Raw genomic sequence first — 7,518 nt, 5'->3', positions numbered from 1 at the left:
AGAGAGTGCCTCTTCCTATGTCAGCAAAAGCCAGCCAAGGCTGACTCTACACTCCTTAAGGAGACCTTTAACCTAAGACACTATATCTTGAATAATGAGGCTTTCCTTTGTATCTTATTATCTATAGACATATACTATGTTATGGCATATTAATGGTAAAGAAAAATAGACATCTTAGGTCGTAATTTCTATTGAACTTTGTTTACCCTTTCCTATGTCAGTTATCTGTTTGGGGCAGGAAGCCTGCCACTCACTAGTGGTGGGATTTCCTTCTTTATCACCGAGACATGTGTTTACCCAGCTGGAATCCCAAGGCCTGACCAACATGACTTTGTTAATTGTTCTCTCTTACTGAATTTATGGTTTGCTTAATTAGGAGAGTTCCTCTCTCACGGCAAAATGTATATAAGCCAGAAGATTTCTGCACTGGGTAGCCAGAACATTTCTGGCTCCATAATGCATTATGTTACCGTTGTCTTTAATAGGGAATTGATTAATTAATCAATTAAATTATAAAATGTATGCATTCAGCCTGTTGCCTTTTCTTTCAAAGTTTTCAGATTAACAGGTGGTATTATAATGGACAGGAGTAACACAAATAGAAATGAACCTATAATCACATCTTATGAACAATCTCGTTTCAAAAACATCAACTTTGTTTCCCACCACCACAACAGTTTCCCTTAAAGTATCCATCAAATTGTATGTATGGATAAACCAATTGATACAGAGGAAGCCAATGCTTCCACAAAGCTTATAATGCCTAAAATAATGCAACTTCTACATCTTTTCTGTCTTACTTTCAACATTAACTGATTAAAAGTTTGATCAGATACAGACAGATACCAGCCTTCACTTTTGATAGGCATTAAAGCAAACCTAGGACACATAATTACAGATATAATGCTAGTGTTAGTTGTATGAAAACCAACGTATTCAGTGATAGTACAATTAAAGCATGCTATTTCTCAATCATAAAAGCAAAAATTCTATCTATATCAATTTGTTTCCCAAAAACTTTAGACCCATATGCTACCATAATTACCTCCTCTATCTTCCCTCCCTATTTTACCACCCATAACCCAAGGTGGATTATGTACAAAAAGTCCATCTATCTTCCTCTCAATCAGTTCATTCTGCTGCAGTGGTCAGCTGGAGGGTGCCCAGAAGCAGAATGAGTGTCTTCATTGTCTGGTCAGTCTGACGACGGGTTCGTTGTGGTCTTGGATTTTTTTTCTTTCCTCTTTTCCTCGATCCTTATCTTCTCCAATGTATGGCAGAGGCCGGATGTTTCTTTCTGGTATCGAGATAATTTCTTCACCATTTCCTGTGAAAATACAAGCATACCCTTGCCCCCATGTTAACCCAGGGCCTGTCTTTGTGTTGCTCCATTTCACCTTCACTTTTTTCCAATCAGTGAGGTGTGTTTTGCCTTTTTGAAATTTTTGAGCAGGCATAAGTATCTCTCTTTCTGGTGTCAGGGATACAATACCATGTCAACTCTTCTCCTTATTCTTTTGCCTTCTTCTCCCCCTTTCTTTTGTTTTGAGGAGAGTTTTAATGTCATGATTAGTACTTTCTACAATGGCTTGACCAGTAGGATTATATGGGAGCCATTTCTATGCTGTATTCTGTATGACAGACAAAACTTAGTAAAGGCTTGACTAGTTTAAGTTGGACCATCATCTGTACGTAGAGTTACAAAACACCTGAACAGATGATCAATAACAAATTTTGTTGATTCCCCAGTCAGTGGGTGGCAATAGTATGACCTGAATATGTGTCTAGTCACATGAAGGTATTTATTCCTTCCAAATTCTGGGATGTATGTAACATCCATTTGCCATATTTCAAGAGGATTGCATCCTCTAAGATTGATGGATGTATTTGATGGAGCTGGCAAAAATGGGATGCAATGTGGACAAGACATTACTACAATGCTTCTTGCTTGCTCTCTAGTAATATGAAATTGCCTGTGAAGCATGGAAGCTGATGAAATTGGTTGTAGGAATGCTGTGCTTCTAAAACTGTCAGTGTGAGCAAGCTGTCTGCTTGTCTATTTCCCTCTGAAATAGGCCCTGGCAGTTGTGTATGGGATGGGACCCAAGATCTTTTGGGGTAAGGGATGAAGTTCTCAGCTTCTGAAATTGCTTCTTGCTGAGATTGGATGTAGAGCTGTCCCTGCCTTGATAGGTCTTACTCAAGGGATACATAGCTTGAGCAGTTATCTGGAAGTTGCTGGCTTGCACTCTGGAAAAGACAAACCTGGAATGGAGGTTAGACAAATAGTTGCTGAGGACTCTTCTTTTTGCTACCAGTCATCTCTGATCTGATTGGGCCTGTGACCTCTGGAATTTACAAAGTCACCTCCAAGCTTGGATGGGTCCACCTTGGGTTAGAGCCTAATTTGCTCAAGATCAGGAAAAAATAAACACAAAAGAAATAGCCCTAATCCAAGTTTAGACTTCTCTCTGAATAACATATGCTTTAGAAGCTGAGAACAATGAAGTGACTTGCCCAGGGTCACATAGCTAGTAAGTATCTGAGGTAAGATCTGAACTTAGCTCTTTCTGACTCCAAGTCTATTGTTCTATCTACTATTCCACCAATTATATTTTAGTGAAATAAATTCAATTAAATATGTATCATTTATTTTTCATTTATGTGACATTTATTTTTCAAAATCTTGGTTTTACATCTTGTGATATGGTGATTTGGAGGTTTGGTTCCAAATACATTTCATTTTGATATATACTTTTAATGGTTGTCATAGCTAAAGAAGATACCTCACAAATGTGCGTACATCCAAATGTTAGGAATGCATCCTTGGCTATATTTATTAAATCATGTAGTGAAGTTTGGATGAAGACCATCAGAGTTACACAGGGTTAGCAGTTAACCAATCTTTACTACTACTTATAAGAGGAAACAATTTTGGGGTGAGTGTAGCAGGTGGGAGAATTTAGGGAGGAGCTTTGCCCTTGACTGAAGGGCAGCACCCAGTGGGATGGCTTGGGGACCATATAACAGTACTGCTACTACAGTTGAAGGTCCAGATCTCCTCAGGGCTCTAACTTCTGCTGAGTTTCAGACAAAGAACCAGTACATTACTAGTAGGAGACTACCCTATTATCGACAGGGGAAGCTGATGATATAGTTAGAACTAGTGGAATGAGAGTATATTTTTTAAATAATTTAATAAGAAGTGGTGAATATGGTGCAAGGACATAGGGAACTTACCTGTGCCACTATGCCATCTAGAAAGAGGCTTGGCCATGGGATGGGGAAGTAATGCCTAGTCTTGGTTTATCAGCCTTAGCACACATGTATGGTTGGGATCTGGGACCATACCATTCAAACCAGTTTTCACTGGCTCACAAATCACCATGATCATTTTTAAACTGTCTACCAAAGACTTTTGTTGAACTATATCTAGTAAATTTCCATCTTCCTTGATGGCAATCATTTATTCTTACAGACAAATCAGGTGTTACATTTTTATATTTTTAACAAAGTTCAAAATTCACCTAAATTTTTTTTTGGGAAGATTGTAATACAGGTTAGAAATTGTTTCCATTTTAAAGAGTATAGATATGAAAGTCTTTACAGGTAATGTGCTTATCTCATATTCAGTAACCCATATAGGAACAATTAAGTGTACAGGAGGAGAGGGTGGCCAGCAGTGAGGAAGGAGTCAAAGATAACAAGGGAGTTGGTAACTGGAATTACTAGAAGAAATAGTGTTTCCCTTGAAGAAATGGGAAGTTTAAAAGAAGGGTGGTTTAGGGAGAAAAATGTGATGAGAATCTGACAAAAAAAAAATCACAATCCATCCATGAATGTTCATCTAGTGCAGGTTCCTCTATCCCACCAAAAACAAAATGCGTGATGGGCAAGGGGGTGTACTTTTTCTCCTCAGCCACTACTCTGGAGTACAGAGCAGTCTGTATGTGTGTGTGTGTGTGTGTGTGTGTGTGTGTGTGTGTGTGTGTGTGTGTGTGTGTGTGTGTGTGTGTGTGTAAAGTTTTCCAAAGGGCACCTGTACAGCTGCTCTGGGTGTCCAGGTTGCAAAGTAAGTATAATGGGACAGGTTTGTAGCTTGCACAGTCAACCTCAAGGGTGGCCAGCTGCTAGAAGAAGCAGAGCTGGGAAGTATTATAATAGGTAAGGAGGATGGTATATTGTGTTGGAAACAAGCCCAACAATTGGCTATTTTAAGAAGATAGGATGTGACACATCTTCCCATTATCTGATGATTTACCCTTTGGGGTCATTACATGGCACAGCAGGGATGGGACCCACACTTTGGAGATCAATGATATAGACAATAATTAAATCCATTTCAAATAATTTAAGCAATTAAGAAGCCTCTCAAATTAATTTTATTTATGTATAAGATTGTACATACATTATAGCCTCTATAAACTTTGAGCCTCAGTTTTAAATTGTACAAAAAAATAGGACACATGCTTCTATGCTTATAAATTATAACATGGTAGCAATCTAAATGTAAAATCCTGCCATGTATCAAAAGTTTCCTTCTTACATGGAAATAAGTTGCATTATATGCATGAAAGTCTATATAATGTATAGCATACAAAAGCCTGCATTCAGGTACAATTATGACATGCAGATTGTGAGTGTGCATTATCCTCTTAGAAGAAGCATGGTGTAGTCATGGACCAGGAAAAGGACTTGGGAGTCAGGAAGGCTTGGATTCAAATTTACCTTAAACATTTATTAGTTGTGTGGTACTAGGCAAGTCATTTAACTTTTCTAGGCCTTAGGGAATCTATGATTCTAAGATCTATGCTCCTTCATATAAACATCAAAATGATGGTGTTTATGGTCAATAGGACTTGTACTTGGAGTTATTTTGGTCATTTGTGTGGAAGTCAGTTTATACATTCTAGCCTGGTCCCTCTAGCAATCAATGACAGGTAGACAATAAGCCCTTAGGGTCAGAGGTTCTGTCTGTATCTGTGAAACAGAACTAAGCAAAGTGACCCATAAACTGAGACTGAATTGCAATCGTGCTTAATTCATAGCCTCACGCTTCAATTAACTTACATGGTTTATATATACTTACAAACTTCTCAGTAATAATTTGTAAAAATAACTCAATTGATAAGAAATATGCACACATTTGAAAAATGGAAACCTAAAAGTATTATCTTTCTGATTTGACCTAATAATCTAATATCCAAAGAAACTCGACTATGTCAAAATAAGATTTGTTACAAGAATGTTATAAAGAGTCTTTAGTGTTGAAATTTTTAGGGCATTAATCTGTGCTTACTGAGATCCTTAATCTGAATTTAAAAATCAGATATTTCCTTTCCAAGAATTTATAGTAAGTTTCAAGTGATAATAGAAACCATGAAACTGATTTGCAGGTTTTAAAACTATTTTTTGAACTTACTATTTTACATTTTTCAATAACCTTTTTTTTCTTCTTCTGACTGCTCCCTTCCCCCAGTTGGGGGGGTGGTGGAGGAAGTAAAATCTTTTTTAACAACCATGCACAATCAAACATAATTGATTGGAAGCTAAGGGCTCAGGTGCAGGATCTTGACTCCACTATTGTTAACCTCATTTCCCACAGATTAATTTTTCAGAATGCAGAGTCCTAGGCCCTTTGTTTCTCTTCTTTCTACTTAGTCTTGCCTATCTTTTCTCCATTTCATTATTCATTAACATCTTTACTTAGGGGAAGAAAAAGGTGAAACTCAAATCATTCCTCAACTTTGTGGAGCAAGGACTAAGATGAGATATAAAAATTGTCGATGCATCTAATTATCTATACTATTCCTCTTTCTTAATAAAAGAAATTGAGCATTGATTGCATTTTCAGTAGAGCTACAATAGTTATTTGATTAATTGTGTAAGCTGATTGTTTATAATGCATATAGTTCACTCCTATATTCTTCTAAATTTTGGATAAGACCAGAAAGCAACATCTAATACTTGTTGGCATAAGGTAATGTCTTGCCACTTATACTGGATGCAGCGGCAACAAAGCATCAGTAATTATGTCCATAGGGAAGATGTACAATTTGTATCCCATGTCTTTGAGGTTGACAAGGTACTTAGTTTCTTATGAAGAAGTAAAAAAAGTTGCAAATTCTGAAAGAAATATTTTTTAAAAATGCATATTCTTCCAAAGGAAGACAGAGATGTTACCTCAGATCACAGCCAAATTAGAATTTACATAACTATATGATTAAGACAGAGAGGTCCATGGGAGGCTATGTGTAAATGGAAAGGTGGAACTAAAGCAAAACCAAAAGTTGCCAAAGCCATTCTTTGTAAAAACAGATTATATGAAAAAATTGGTATTGTTTAATTGTGGGTGCTGCATTTTAAGAAAGTCATGGACAAAGTGGAACAGATGTAAAGGAGGACAACTATGGCTCACAATGGCATGATGAGGAATAGCAGAAAGAACTCTGCATGTTTAGCCTAGAAAGAAAAGGCTTAGTGGGGATATGATCTTTGTTGTTTATGGATCTGATTTTATTGACAGAAAGAAATCCCAGTATGGAAACCAGTACCAATGTAGGTCAGTAATCGCTCTATAAATTAGTGTTACAGAGATGTCTGGAACACTGTGGAACACTGAGAGGTTAAATGATGACACCGTTAGAATGTGTCAAAAGAAATACTCCAAGGCCAGCCCTCTATCTGATCTGGCTGTTCTCAAATGAAGGTCTGTCATATAGGATTAGACTTAACCTTTTAGATACAGAATTAAGAACTGGAATCAATGAATGAGAGTTACACTGAGTTCAACTCCATATAAGGAAAAATTTCACATAGAGGCTAAATAACCACCTGTCAGAGATGTTGTAAAGAATATTCTTATATTGGGAAAGAGGTGGGTTAGATGACCTCAATGAACCATCTACCTCCCAGATTCTACTGTTTTACACTGAGTAGGGTTGTTTGGAAATAAGTATTCCAGATGTGTGTCAGATGTTATCATGTGGTTAAAATTAAGTTTTAGATTGTAAAATAACCAGTATTTGATTTGTAGCAGTTTAATTGATTAATTTTGCTTGAAGAAATGTATTTAATTAAATTTACTTAATCACTCCAGAGTATTTAAATATGATATTGCTGCTGACGTTGCAAATATCTTCAAAGGGAAGCTGGGGAAAAAATATCTACATTCAAATTCTATTCTACAGTTTCCAACTTTTCAAAAAAAAGTTCAATCCATAATGTAAGTACATTGCCATCAATAGCAGTTAAGAGAGTGTGACTCCATCAAGTTTTCTAGCCATTATCATCTGGAGGAAGAAAATAGCTTAGTCCCACCTATAGATTTTACTCACCTTCAGTGGTAAAAATTACTAGGTAACCTTCCTCTGAAGTGTCTTTGCCTCAGGTGAAAAATTTCTAGTTATATCTCTGGACACTATGTCATAATCTTTTCTTATGTCAGATCATTTAACTAGGGTTGGAAGGTATCTGCCAGGGGAATATGGCATGAGATAAGGAATCCAATATAAGTAT

This window comes from Notamacropus eugenii, chromosome 5 (assembly GCF_028372415.1).
Source record: "Notamacropus eugenii isolate mMacEug1 chromosome 5, mMacEug1.pri_v2, whole genome shotgun sequence".
In the NCBI taxonomy this organism is placed as follows: Eukaryota; Metazoa; Chordata; class Mammalia; order Diprotodontia; family Macropodidae; genus Notamacropus; species Notamacropus eugenii.
The sequence above is the reverse complement of the archived record's forward strand: the minus strand, read 5'-3'. Positions refer to the sequence as shown.